The following is a 15,555-nucleotide window of genomic DNA, read 5'->3' as shown; positions in this document are numbered from 1 at the left end:
GGTGTCCACAAACAAGTCGATTGCATGCTATAGTTGGCGGAAGCGCGCGCGGCTCGGCCCTTCCCCCACTTGCTGGCTAGAGAGTGACTGCAATGCGGCAGTAAGCGCGAAACCTGTTTTGGTTCCGCCAGCTCCGCCACGCGACGCCCTGCAGCACGCCTCTCGATCGATCGCCAGCTGGCCCTGTGTATGTGTTTGTGGGCGGTTTTCGACGGTGGGTGTTGCTGCGTACCCTCTACCATGCCACTCTGCGCCGTCACGCAGAGTTTGGGTTCTTCGAGGCTCGAGTAGCGTAGTGGAGCCTAGATCACTTCCTAGACCGCTCTCTCTCTGTCTCTGTGGCCAACCCCGCGGCAAATAATGGCACGATGGTGGCGGGGTGGGGGGGGCTCACACAGCAAGTGCGCAAGTGGGAACCTTGGGCTTGGGCGAGAACCTCGAGCAGCAGCAAAAAGAAGAAGGAAAAAAACACGCCACATTCCACCAGAATCGCCCCACCGGTGGCGACGGTGCTCTGTGCAATGCGGAAACCGAATCTGGGTTAGTGAAGGGGCACGGATTAATCGGCGTGTCGAGCCCGCGTACCACTTTTGGAGGTCGCACGGCGGTCGCGGAGGCGTCTCGCTGGCGGCTGCGGTCCGCGAAATCGAAAGGCAAAGCCCTGTTATCCTGTCGCAGGGGGCAGCAACCGTTGAACCAAGCGGACCGTGCGTGGGAACAACCGATCCACCGATGAAAGATGATGTCACGTCCCTGTCCCTGTCGAACCAGGGAGCGGAGCGATGCAGCAGGTGAGGTGATTGAACCGTGTGTGGTGTGGTGAGGTGAGCGGCGCACCATTGGTCACGCACCGCTGGCTACGTCATCTGGGCGAACGCAACCCCCCAAGCTGATGCGATTTCGTCAACTGTCACTTCCGCCGCACGGAAGGGCCCCTGAGCTGAGCGCTTCCCACCCCACGGATGGGCGCATCCTTGCCGTCGAGAACCGAGAATCTTATGCTGTGTGGGGCGGTTTCGGTGAGGGAGGTTTTCGGCCTCGATACTGAGATAGCCACACTGTTGGGCAATAAAATAGGTAACAGTATTTAAGCTGCATTATTTGATCATTTTTGAAATTCAACTCCACTCACCGGTATTAATATGATGGCACCAGATAGTAGTGCTAAAACTAAGATAAAGAGACTCTAAAAGAGAGGTGAACAATTCTAGGAATTCGCCTATTACAATAGAAAGCAGTGAAAAGTTTTGGCAACGAATCGACCAAATCCTGACAAGTTTTTACTAAAATGGAATACCATTCCTGCTGCACTTTTTGCCACAATTCATCTTTGTTTGAAAAATATTGTCCAGCTAACTTTTGCTTCAAGGTGTTCCACAAGTTTTCAATGTGGTTTAAGTCAGTAGACTGACTTGGGCCAAGGCAAAACTGACACGCTATCAAACAACGATTTCATAAGCTTCGACGTATGCGCTTGGGATCGTTGTTGAAATATCCATCTCAGTGGCATGTTTTCCACCTTCATGTTTTACAGTTTTTTTTTTGTAAACCTGGGATGGAATTCTTTGCCAGCAGGTCCAGGTCGAACATACCAGTCTGAGGGTCTGAACGAAACAAATATATTTTGGTTTCGTCACTACATAAAATATTATGCCAATTTTTCATCACCTTCAGTACCTTCCCAAGAACGATGTTGAGCAGCAAACTGTTACTGTTAATGTAATTTTTTTTTAAATCAATAGTGGCACTTTTCTTACAATTCGCCCTGGTAGATTGGCTTCTTTCAACCGCCTATGGACAGGTTGTGGGCTATTAATGTTATTTATTGCTGAGCAAATCGTTTTGGGCGAACCAAATGGATCCGCGTTGGCCAAAAGTGATTTGCGATGATCTGTCGTTGGCTTGGTTTTTTCTTGATTTACCTCGTCTTTCCTTTATTTTTTCCACAACAAAGCATTTTTCACAAAATTTACTGATCTCCCTAGTACTTTGGTGATGCTTTCGTACGTCGCGCCTTCGTTGCGCAGATTCTTCACAGTCTCTCTTTGCTTAGGATTGCAATGAGTGCTTCGGCCCAATCTGAATGCACTACCAGGATACAACGATTTTTTTTAGATTAAAAATTAATAATTGATTGTAGCAACATCAAATAAACCAATTCCTTTTCAAGAAGTCGGGTGAAATGACAGCGTATATAACAAATTACCTATTATTTTGACCAGGCCATCAATTTGCTGTCCAAATAGGCGGTCAAACACATCGGTAACTTTTAAGTAAATTATCACCAACATAGCTAACTGACGTGCTAGCTAGTGTATGGTGACGTGAGTATCATTATGGTGAACACTGGTTAGGTCGTGGTTTGACTACCGTTCAAATTGTACCAGCTTTACACAATTACCTATTTTATTGACCAACAGTGTATATGAGCAGTGTTCAAAAAGTAATGATAATTTTGTGTTTTTTCCAAAAAGTTTATTTTTTCTCATGAATATCTACTTTATCGCCATTAAAATAATCCCCATCAGATATTGTATATACGCTTGTGTCAGCGTTGTTTTAACCAATCCTCGAAGCACTTGAAAAAATCATTTTTTGTGATCTCGTCCAGCACCTTTGTCGATCCTGTCTGTATCTCCTCTCCGGAACAAGAAAAAGTCATCAGGGGCCAGATCTGCGGATCCTTATTGACCGTTTTACCCTTGTGAGAACAACTCGTGGATGCACCACGCCCGTACAATCGAAGGAAACAGTAGGCAAAACCTTACCATTCACGACCGAACTTGGCTCTTTGTCGTTCACATCTTCTCGGCACTCTGAGATCATTTGGAACCACCGATAAACGCTGCTTTGGGTCATAAAAGCTTCACCTGAAGCCACCGGCAACATTTCTAATGCGTCCGCGCTCTTGACATATTTTTTCATACAAAATTTGATAAAGATTCTTTGCCATCCATTTTTTGGAAAAGATAAAATGTTTGATAAATGATAAAAAAGATAACATGTTTTTACGCGCCTTTTTTTGCTTAAAAAGAAATCCATTTTTTTTAAAAATTTCAAAACATTATTAAAAATGTTTCCGATGGTCCAATTTGTGTCGAATATGCACCGTCTTGTTTCAAAATTTTTGCCCATTTCAAAAGTAGCTTCATAATGCCCTTCTTATAGTCTGTTAGTGTCGGAAAACTCTAACAGTGTATATTTTCTTACTCTTTTCTTGATCCATAAATTACTTATCACTTAGGAAGTTTTGCAATGGGTGAAAACGGTTATAATTGCTCGGTGCTAGATTTTTGTTTTTTTGATAAATATTTCCCATCCGGCCCACATTGTCCCTCCCCTGTACTTATGCCGTGAGGCTAACCCGGGGGGAGGAATGGGAATCGTTCACACGTGTAAACTCACACCGTTATGAATTGAGTCTAATCTATTCGCGTTGATATTAATCTGCTGCTACTGTAATTGAGCCCGTTTCTGGATCGCTAGCTTCAAACGATTCCCAGTTGTGGACAGTACGAGAGCTCATAGTAAATGGTTCCTTTCAAGTTCCACCCAGTAGAACCTTCCTGGCCGGCCGATAAAAAAACGTCGAAAGCATTTCCTTAAGTGTGAAGTGTCAGCTTGAAATCGAGTGTAAACTTGAAGCTGTATGAGCGATACTTTACGAGATATCGCTAAAGCCATCTACCGAGAAAATACTGGATTTCTGTTTAGCCAAAGCTATGCAATGCGCATAACGAAGATAACTGTAGTTATATAATTATTTATCTAACACACATATTAGGACTGGACTAGAGGCTGGACTGGAGGCTGAACTTGTGAACTGCTGTACTTCGGTACTGTACCTTCGCATCAGTACAATGGTTGCAACACGCAAACCGCAGGACGCTACGAAACGAAATCCAGTAGTTCTCGGAAAGCCGCAAAGCGAACGGAATGTCGAATGTCCCAATCGGGACGAGTCCCGTCATCGTCGGAACGGCACCTGAGTCCTAACCGCTCGTACGCGATAGTCTTTTCTGTTTTATTTTGTTTTTAATAACAACCCACAAAATACGGTAAGTTTCCCTCCTAATTTCATTACGGTCGCCGACCGACGACACACATATCGTCGGCACTCGGCAATTACGAAACACCGCGCGGAACACGGGGGTCCTTATACACACACACACACACACACACACACACACACAAACACAGTGGAATTAATATAGGTCCTTTTCGGTGTTCGCGGCCCCGCGATTCGGTGTGTGAGATATGAGCGCTCGAAGGGTTCGGGTTTCGCGGCGACCCTTCGTCATTCATCCTGGGGAATGCGAGTCCCGTGCGAGGAGGGAAGACGAGCACGAGGAAGGGTGTGAGCGGGGCTCCGCCGCGGGTGTAAATCTGGAGAGACGGTACATCCTGGCATCAACAACAACATCATCATCATCACCGTCATTCCGCCAATACGCCATATAAAATAAGTGGAGCGATGAAAAATGAAGAGCTCATCACGTCATACTCATGTCATGTTTATCGTTTGCGCCGCCGTCAGTTGTACCTTTTCAGGATCCCATGCGCGTTGCGTTCAACCATTACTTCAACACACACACACAAACGAACACGAACACAGACAAAGCCACGGACACAAAGAGTGATGTTTGACGCCAACTCCTCCGGTGAGGATCAACCGGTTCCGTGGCTGGAAAAATGCACCCTTTCGCACCGGTGTGTGAACGGTGGCACGGGAAGCAATAGCAAACGGACGCCTACACAATGCCAGGCCAGCCCAGCCCTTATCATCGGTGAGCCCTAGAGCAGCACAACAGCTCGGTGCGGTAGCGTGAAAATATTGGATTACATTCGGCTCTACTCTGGGCCTGGGTCCCCAGTTGGGATCCCGGGCCTCTGGGAGTACCTCTGGGTCTAGTGTCTCTCGATCTACCAGTGGATAGCGGACGAGACGTTTCGAACTCAAAAGAGCACAAAAGATTTCACGAAACAGGAAGGAGGATGGAAAAACTTACTTTAGTCAATCGAAAATCGACCAAAAACGTAATGTAGGACGTGTAAAGGATGCTTTTGCTGTATTTAGGGATCACTTTCAAAGGAAAAGTTTTAACAGTTTGAAATCATGATTTTGTCATGCAGTCCTTTCGTTTTGGTTCCGATAATGGTCAATATTTCAATTTAGCTACACCGTTTGGACTTCTGATTTGTGGATTGCTTGCTTGCTGAAGTTTTCCCCAATAAGATTTGTTCCTTCTTGAATGACCAATACAGGCCACCTGTAGGTTTCATGGGGAAACAATGAATCCCTGGGACATGGGGCCGTTATAATTTGATTCCCAGTTCGTTGATTCAGACTTCATGTAGGAGCAAGCTTCAACTCTTCATAACAATAGTTGAGTCATACAGAAAATTCAAACCTCCAGAGCAGCCTTTTCGCAATAAGGGAGGTTTCAAAACATGCTTGATATTAAAATACCATTCTTTTTTTTTCTAAATCGGTAATAATTAGGTGCGGATTTATTTTGAAAACATGGCCCGATTTGTCTACATTCTACAGATCACGTCGAAGGACATGTATGGAAGCGGAAGTTCTTTCAATTGTAATTTAATTTTTTTTTCGAATACGTTTGGGCACCTTGGAAAGGATTTCTGGAAATGAAATTCACTATGCGATTATCAACTCGTTTTGGTGTTGCTTTCTTTCGCCCGCGAGCTTTAAAGGGGTTTTATTGTCAAAAACGAGTCAAACAAGAAAAATTCGTCAAATCAGTCAAAAAATCAGTCAAAAAAATTATTAAAAAATCAAGTAATATTTCTTTTGAAAGCTTATTTTATACAGAATATGTAAAAAAATATCATTTAACCCTCCATCTTAAGGAATGTGAATTGCTGGACCTTTCGTTTTACTCATTTCATAAGACTTTGCAGAGTTCTCTTGGTTGCTTTCTTTGCTGCAAAACTTCATTTTTTTTTTAAATTCCATTTCATTGATAACTGTTTTCCGTCTCTTCTTGAGGTTCCGCTTGACGATTGCCCAATATATTTTGATTAGGCGAAGTTCTGGCGTGTTGCCGGGGTTCATGTCTTTGGGCACCACTTGGACGTTGTTTGCAGCATACCACTCCATGGCCTTTTTCCCATAATTACAAGATGCTAAATCCATCAGAAACAAAAAAGAACCTTTGCATTTTGTTAGGAAAGGCAAAAGATAAACGTCACTCTCGGACATAAATTTCCTGGTTGATGGTCCCGATCGCGATGTAAATGCCACTTTTTAAACCATACGAACAGATAGCCTGCAATACGAGATATTTCTTTGTGAATTTCAACAGCTTAATGTGTTTCCAAATCTCTGGAAACTGTCTACCTTGTCTACCTTTACGTAGGTTTCATCATCCTGCACTACGCAGAAAATTTCGTTAACATCTCCATGCACAGATTCCGCGATCGTTTTCTGGACGACTTATTTTGCTTGGGATAGATTGGGATTCTGCTTGAAACAACTGATCACTCGTTTCGTCGTTTTTGCGGTCTCCTGGTTCCGACGTTCATCTGATTCAGTCTTTCCGATTGTCGTCGAACGTTCTCCGAATACGTTTAATACGTTGGTGACCATTGATTTGGCCACATTCAACAATTTCGCTAACTTGGCGTGCGAGTAATTCAGATTTTCGCGTTAACTGTGCAAAATTTTTAAATGATGCTCCTCTTGTTTTGACGCCATTTCCACAAATGAAGGGCAAATGACAAAATCTAATAACACGAATGACACTACACAAAAGCATCTTTAAAATGAGAGGTATACAAGATTTTTTGATGCACTATGACAAATATTGCGTCATGTTGAAGTTGACGCGGTTTTGACAGTAACACCCTTTATTACGATGAATACGATCTTCGTTTTCATAACCGTTGATAATTTAACCGATTGCCTCCTCACTTTGGTCGAATATTTTTGCAATATCTTCGGTTGTTTCAAAACTCGTAGGAATCACCATTCGATGTTCTTAGAAACTGAGAAACAGCATAATGTCTCATGAATTTTTCACCAGTCTTGCCATTTTTTGCATTTTGAATGTAAAAATTGTAAACATGTAAAAAATCACTTTGTTATTGCTCATAAATAACAAAATCAACTCTAGTAGTTGTTATAACATCGAACAAAACGAAGAAAATTGGTGTGAAAAATGAATGAAAACTTCACTGAAACTGAAATAAAATAAAACAGATGAAAACCTTTTTTCGTGCTGCTCAAATTTACCTATCGTCACAAATGGCTATCATCGGTTTACAAGGATAAATCAAAACGCCATTTTATCTTTACAATTTTGCGCTTACGACCTCATTCTAACATTCGACGTCACAAAACAGTGATTCCAAAAAAGAAATGTTCTCGCCTCAGTAACGTCAGACTCACAGTCAGCGAGGCCCCCGAGCAGTGGGTCACAGCCACCAGGGCACCACCAGTGTCCTGAAGAGGCGCATAATTAAATGTGTACGATAAATATTATTTTTCAATATTTAAACCTATCACCGCTAAGCGCGGACGCAGCAGGACTAAAGAGGAACCGGTGGGCCATCCCACCGTTTACGCCTTCCGTCCGCTCATTTGCGGTGTAAATACCGATAATTACTTCTCAAGTAGGCTCTTTCCAGAGCCATTCCCGTTTTGATCTTTGAGAAAACACGCACACACGCACGCACACCGGCTCTTAAAACAATTGCGGATCATCCGGGGGAAGGATAACTGGTAGTGTGCTACCTGGGAGTCCTGCCGGGAGTTATTAGCATAGCCGGCATGCATGGCCCGAGGCTAGGCGAGAACAGACTCGCGTTCAGTCGGGGCCGACTTTGGCTTTCTCCGGCGAGCCGTTTGCCGTTTGACACCGGCTAATGTTGCGAGCCCCGTCAGCCAGCCGAGCTCTGCGGATCCCGGGACCGGTAGCTAGGAAAAACAAACCCTGAGAGGCTCGGTTGACTGCCAGCAAAAGCCCGAGGCTGAAAAGCGCCCGGGGCCGAGATATCCTGGCGAAGATAGCAGAGGGCACCCGAGAGCAGCAACAACAGCAACGACCATAACAAACTTCAACCAGCGAGAGAGCGAACCGGGAGCTCCTCCCAGTGTGCGGGCTCACTTTCCTCACGGTGCTGATGGTGATGATCTTAATGAAAAGGAAACAGCGACCGCGCCCGAAAAACCCCTTTCCAGGATCCTTTTCGGCACAAAGACTCGGAGCCGAAAATGCCGAGAACCGAGAGACGGCCACGGTCACTGGCCAGAGCGAGCGCACGACGCACCGGTTCGGGCTGTCCCGTTCAGGACGACTCTAGAAGGGGACCCGGGTTCCTGCACACCCGGGTTTCCGCCCTCCGGGCTCCGGAGGTTATCTCCTGGCGAAATCTTTCCCGGCTCCGGCCCCGGTTTTGATGGCCGGTTTCCGAAATCGATGACAACAAAGTCAAACCCCGCGGTCCTCGCTCAAAAGGACCGCCAAAACAATACACACACACACACACAGACACAGCCGAGATAAACAGCAAAAAGGATGCTCTTTTCCTTGTGCACCGGCAGTAATTACCGAGCAAATCTGATCTATTAGCCGCTGGATTACTCCATTCTGTTCCCGGCCCGGCCCGACCGCTCGGAGAGGGATTTGCGTGCTTCAAGTCGCCTTTGTCCTTGGTCGCCCATTAGGAGGTAGCTCTCGTTGGTGATTTAAGAAGCGGACACACAGGACACACCACCCGAAGCTGGATTTGCACCAGATTCCAGCGATTCTTCCTTCACAAGCGGCCAAGCGCTTTTGCGGCGGGCGTTCATTCTCGCATCGTGCACTGGCGAATGGCCCTGATTGAGGTCCTGAGTTAAGGTCAAGCCTCCTAGTTCAATGAGGCTGCCGCGCGAAAATCGGTATGCTGGCCAGAGAAATTTCCTGGTCAAGCATTTCCAATTGATCACGTTAGATGCGGTGAATTTGTGTTTCAGTTAGTACCATCCTTCAACAGGAAGCTCATATTGTACTCAGTGGAATCGAAAAACAATTTCGCGTTTTAATATTCAATTGCGGCGTGAAGGGCGGAAAATACCGTTCAAGTGAAGCAAGCGACTTGAAAAGTGTTGGAAGGGCTTCGCTACATCATAAACAACCATAAAATATGGGTTTGCTGATTTCAAATGCCGTCGTAGATGATGCCGAATGCAGTGGACGTCCAAATGAGGCAGGAACACTAGAAAACATTTTAAAAAATCATCAAAATCATTTTAATGGTAGAAAAGTGACAATTTCACTTCACTCAGTTAGCTGCCATTGCGAAGATATCAAAAGAACGTGTTGGCTGTATAATAACAAGAACCCAATCTTTGGTTGATTTCTTGATTTATTTATTTATTTATTTCAAAAGAAACAATCAACTGGCAACGTAGTCGAAATGATAATAACATAATTTAAAACTGGAACTAACAATAACTCCAAAAACAACTGGCGAAACGAAACGCAAAGCTGGTAAACGATATTGAAAGGGAACACCAAACTCTAATATAAGAATTAAACAGTAACGTGGATTAAACAGTTGCTAAGAGGACATGAAAGCAAAAATATCTCGACACTGATCAAGGGACATATTAATGTCAACAAATGCTTTTACTTGCGTTCAACAAATTCAAGCGCAAAATTTGAAACAAAAAAGTCGAAAAACTATATTTCCACAACTCAATACAGCACATGGGCTCTCCAAAGTAACTCCAAGTAAAGTAAGCTAACGATTCTCCGACCTGCTCACGAATAGCGAATAGCTAGAGCAAATCGTCCCGACAAATCGCCGTTCAAAATTTTCTGCCAATAATTGTGATAGGCAAGTTCCAGAGATCAGATCCAGGTTACTCTTGGGATTCGGGCAAATGACTCAATGCCACGTGGCATAACATATAATTTGAATAAATTTAAATCGGAATCTTTTCATTTCAATCGCTTTGACACCTTGCATTTGACTTATTAAATAGCTTCAATCCCATTGTGGAATAGCTCTGTACTCTTATGTAATCAAGCATTTATGTCCAATAAAGAACCAATATAAAACCTTTAAAAAACCTTGGGATTCGGATCGTCAGCTGGCACTTGCTCGTTGCTCATCGGTTTGCGGGTGATTGGCGTTGGCGAGTTCGGTATTGTCAAAATCGAAAAATCGATCCCTTGGCGTCGATTGCAACTACAGGGTGAGCAAATTAGCGTACATTTTTTCATTTGGTTAAAAAAAAACGGTAAAATATTTTTCAATACTTGAACTTTTATTTAAAAGGTTTATTTTTAACATTTTTTTAATGTAAAACAGTTTTAGTAAAAAAATGTTCATCACGATTGGCTTGGCAGTAGCTGATTTGGTCGACTTATTTTTGAGTACATTTTCGATTGTATTCGATTGTAATTTCCCCGAAGAACCCAATCAACCAAAATCCGCACCAAAGAGTCACTCGTTGTGGTTGCATTGGCTTCTCTTGCACGTTCTTGTGTGGGTTTTCCGAACCACAATACTGCTTATTAACATAGCCACCGAGATGGAAATGAGCTTCGGTGAAATGTGCTTTTCAAATATCGTTCCGTTTAAGATGACGACCTCACCTCTTTGAAAATATTTTTTTTATATTTTCAAATTTTCATTCTGTCAATGTTCTTTTCGCTTCTAAAGAAAACTAATTGCGCAATTCCAACTCAGTTTCGACGACAACGAGTTTCCGGTTGTAATAAAGACATAGCGATGTGGGCACCCTGACAATGGAATTACTGACGATAACCGAGTGGATAATGTCAACAAACCGTTACGGTCTTCCTTCCTCTCTCTCTCTCTCTCTCTCTATCTCTCTCTTACACATTATTGGATAGGAGTTTATTTTTATTATTAAGATTACGGGTCGGGTGGCTCGGCGGGGACAGTAATGAAGGCGGCAACACGTCAGTGGCAGTGGCAGGGTTTTTTAACATCCCCCGGCCATCACGCCCGGAGACTGCTTTCTGGGAATGAGTTTATTAAAAAATTCCACCGAAGTCACTCGTAGCCACCGGAACCCGGCCACCCGGCCCGCCCGGCCCGCGGAATGCACTACCGCCAGCCACGGATGGCAGATGTCCTGATTCCGGTTCCGAAATGTTAATTTCGAGCGGCTCGAGTTCCGGCGACTACTGGCGTGCAGAGCCGTGCACTCCAACTGCCTGTGAATTGTTTGCACTCGATCCGATTCGATTGTTTTCCCATTTGTGCCGGCGACGCCTGAGCCTGCGCGACAGGACCTCCGCCGGCCCGAGCCTGAGCCACCTTCTTCTCGTGGCTTGCTCCTGTTTGCATTGTCACCGTCGCCGCCCACCTGCACCATATTTGTCACACAACCCTTCACCTTCACCACCCTTCGATCCCCCCGGGGGTCACACACATGCACACATCGCCTTTGTTTACGTGCATTGTTCGAGGCGCGCGCACTCGCGGCATGGACCGCGAACAACGCACGGAGTGTTGCCATGTTGCCTTTTGTTCAGCGTTTTGTGGCCACGAAAGGCAACAAAAAACTTGCAACATTCAAAGGGCACTTCGGGCGGAGGGCCAACCCCCCGCCCACTTCCCCCGTGGGCAAACCCGATCGGGCACGGGTTAATTTTAACCGACGGGGTCTCTGCGGGGACGGTAAAACAATTGAACGAACGAGCGAAGCGAAGGACGCGAGTCCTTCTGGTGAGTACACTGCACTGTGTGTGACCTCAACCGGCACGACCCGACCCTAACCGGCAAATAATCAACCGTAATTGCCCGAGGACGCTCGTAGGACCCCGCGGCAGCGTCCTTGCGCCGGAGGTCGCACGCAATAAATTGTGATAGATTCGCGAGGTCCATGCACACACACTTGAGGTTACAATTCACGGGGCGCACTTCAGACCCACCACCACCAGCAGCAGCAGCAGCAGCAGATTGCAGCGCCAAATCAGACCTCGGCGATCTCGAAACTTGACAGTATCCGCGAGGCGACGGAGACGACGGCGTTTTCTCACGGCGAGAAGTGAAGGCAGGCGAGATGCCGCCAAGTCCCGGCCGGCGTTTCTTAATTCGCAACAACTGACGCGCTTCGGCAACTCGAGTACCGACTTGCTACAGCTCACACCGGCCGGCCTGAGCTCTCCAGATCACGGCGGGATGTCGGCTGCGAAGTCCTAGCGACCCCGGCCCGGCCCAGACACGGGAGAGGTGAGAAGGTCTCGAGGTCTCTTGATCGTGTTGAGATCGGCCCCGCCTAGATGGTCTAGCCTCGGAAGACACGCAACAGTCGCCACGTCCTGGCGACAGGGTCCTTGAACACAGTTGAGGTGTTGGATGTGTGTACAACGCAAAACTTGGGGCCTGAGTACTACCAATTTGAAAAATATGCCAAAAACTGAAAATATCTTCTTTTGGAATAAATGTTTTGTTACTAAGAGTTGCTACGAAGGGCAAAATTTTGATGATTAAATGATATTTTGATCTATTTAATTATTTACTTGGAACCGTCAACGGACTAGAAGACCTATTTCACACTTGCTAACAAACTAAAAGTTAACTTAAGATTAAGAGCATAGAATTACTTGCTACACGGTTCGAGGGACAGTCAAGACAGAATAAGAAGTAGCGAGAGCAATCAGGTGTGCTGAACTTAGCTACGAAATGTGCACGTCAAAAGGAAAAGAAATGAATGCTACTTTTGCACTGGTTTATGGGCCAGTTTTTGAAATTCAGTATAGACGATGCACGGTTATAAACTCTTACTCTTATTATTTAACGGGTCAATCGGGGGGAGGTGGAATGACGAGAGATGACATCCAACTTATGGGATGGGAACTGATTTTAGCTGTTAAGGGTTTGAACATAAAGAGGGCCCAAGATGTCAGACGTCTATGATTAAGAGGACGAATACTGAGCAAATCGGCATCGTACATTATAACAAGGAAGATTATTGTATCGGTACCAACCCGTCCTAGCTAAGGCGGATCGTGTAAATCTTCTCTGAACTAACTCGATAGTGTCCAGCCAGCATTGTTCCTGTGCCAGTTGATGCCAAACCACACTACCATGCTCAAGAATAAGATGGACTAGAGCACAGTACAGACTTTTCAGACACGTGGCATCGATGGGCAACTCCTTACACAATCGTAATAAAACAAGTTTCGCATGAAGTTTTCAGTTTTCCATACCAATTTCCTTCGTTTTGTTTCCTTGTTATAACAACTAGAGTTGATTTTGTTATTTGTGAGCAACAAACACGTGTTGGATGGTGGGGTTTTACATGGTTTCATATTTAAAATACAAAATTAAGGCTGAGAAACGCAAGACTGATGAAGAATGCATGAGGCGGCAATCGGTTAAATAATCAAGGGTTATGAAAACGAAGGTCGTATTCATCATAATAAAGTTCGCGGGCAAAAGAAATCAACAACAAAACGAGTTGATAATCGCATAGTGAATATCTCCTCCACAAATTCTTTCCAAGGTGCCCAAACGTATTCGAAAAAAAAAAATTACAAATGAAAGAACTTCCGCTTCCATACATGTCCTTCGACGTGGTCTGTAGAATGTAGACAAATCTGGTCATGTTTTCAAAATAAATCCACACCTAATTATTACCGATTTAGAAAGAAATGAATGGTATTTTAATATCAAGCATGCTTTGAAACCTCCCTTATTACGAAAAAGCTGCTCTGAAGTGATGAATTTTCGGTATGACTCAACTATCGTTATGAGCAGTTGAAGTTTGCTCCTACATGGAGTCTGAATCAACGAACTGGTAATCAAATTATAACAGCCCCATGCCCCAGGGATTCATTGTTTCCCCATGAAACCCACAGGTGGCCTGTATTGGTCATTCAAGAAGGAACAAATCTTATTGGGGAAAACTTCACCGTAAAACAGGACGGTACAGCAATCCACAAACCTAAATCAAAACACTGGACATTATCTGTACCAAAATAATTCCAACGGATGAACTTCAAGAAAGGACTGCATGACAAAACCACGATTGAAAACTGTTAAACTGTTTTCTCTTGAAAATGATCCCTAGATACAGCAAAAGCATCATGTACACGTCTTACACGTAAATGTTTTTGATTGATTTTTGATTGACTAAAGATCCCGCCGCTCCCGACTCAGGTGATCAAGTTCTTGGCCCAATCTTGGCCCAAGATTCCTTTACTGGCGGAACTCTCAACCCATCGGAACCGGAGCACAGACCGCAAACCGTTCGCCCTCAGCGTCGTCGTCCGGTCTCGGGCACGGTCCGGCCACGGGGCCACCGTTAAATAGAGGTGCGCCTGCGCGGGCCTCCCGGGGAAAGCGTGTGATCTGTCGTTTAGCACTTCATAAAATCGACATAACAAATCATAAATCACAGGCACCCGGCGAGCAGAGGGCCGGGGAGAGGTTCAAGAGCCGAAGGGCCGGCGGAGGGCCCCGGGACCGATCGGCCAAAGGATCGACTACTTGAATGCTGCCGGCGAACAGGGCCAGGATGTCGATGCGCTCAGGACAATGCCGAAGCCGCAGCCGGACGGGAGATAATAGCCCATCATAAAGCACCGGTTGACGCTAAACAGTGCGCGCACGAGAGAGAGAGAGAGAGAGAGAGAGAGAGAGAGAGAGGGAAGAAGGGAAGGGAAGGTAGGATAGGTAACTACACCAGGACCTCGAACGGGACGAGCCGAGCGAACAGAAATATCGGCGAATCGGGCCGAGGACACGAGACCCCGGGGCGTCCTGGCACCCTCTCGGCCCCTAACCTTCCCTAAGCCACCGACGAGAGAGGGGAGGGAAGGGAACAGGGGAGGCAGGGGTAATCCACAGTAAATGATGCTTCGTCGAACGCGGCCGGTCGGCCACCACATTACGGCCCCGGCTGATCCTGACCCTGGCCGAGGATTCTCGGGAAACTGTCGGTGCAGGGCTGGAAGGACAAATTGGTTCGGGGCTTACCATTGAAGCCTTCAGCCTTCAGCTGTGACAGGAGCGTGGCATACAACGGACTTCAGCGCTGTGCGTTCTTGCGCAGGCTTCTGGGGCTTCTTTGTGTGTGCTGACAAACCGTTTTCCCTGCGCCTGCCTGCTTCCCGCCAGGGGCAGGGTAATCAGAGGGTATCCGTAAATGTTTCGGTACATCATCTTCGTCAGGACGAATGGGTCCATATGATGGGCCCAAATACTCGCCTCTCTCTCGCCTGTGTGTGCGCTCATGATGAAGAAATTATGATTTTATGACAGCTTAAAAAATACCTCCCGGAGGTCAGACCCGGCAGACGGGAGGCAGGGCGGGTGCAGGGGTGTGTGTGGTGACACCGCCGCCGGGTCTTGTTTATTGTCGTTGTCTGAGGTCTCATCAATTCTGCGTTGAGCCTTTCTCGCTTTGTCCGGCACGCTTGGTCAGCTGGCTTTTGTGGACGACGACGGACTAACCACTTGACCCGCTTGACGTCGGCGAGTTGGATGGCTTCCGGGGGAGTCGCCTGGAGTAGTAGTAGTAGGTTGAGCCGAGTCGATGAGGAGAGCCCACACTAATTAGCG

Source organism: Anopheles bellator, chromosome X, assembly GCF_943735745.2.
Source record: "Anopheles bellator chromosome X, idAnoBellAS_SP24_06.2, whole genome shotgun sequence".
NCBI classification, from domain to species: domain Eukaryota; kingdom Metazoa; phylum Arthropoda; class Insecta; order Diptera; family Culicidae; genus Anopheles; species Anopheles bellator.
The sequence above is the reverse complement of the archived record's forward strand: the minus strand, read 5'-3'. Positions refer to the sequence as shown.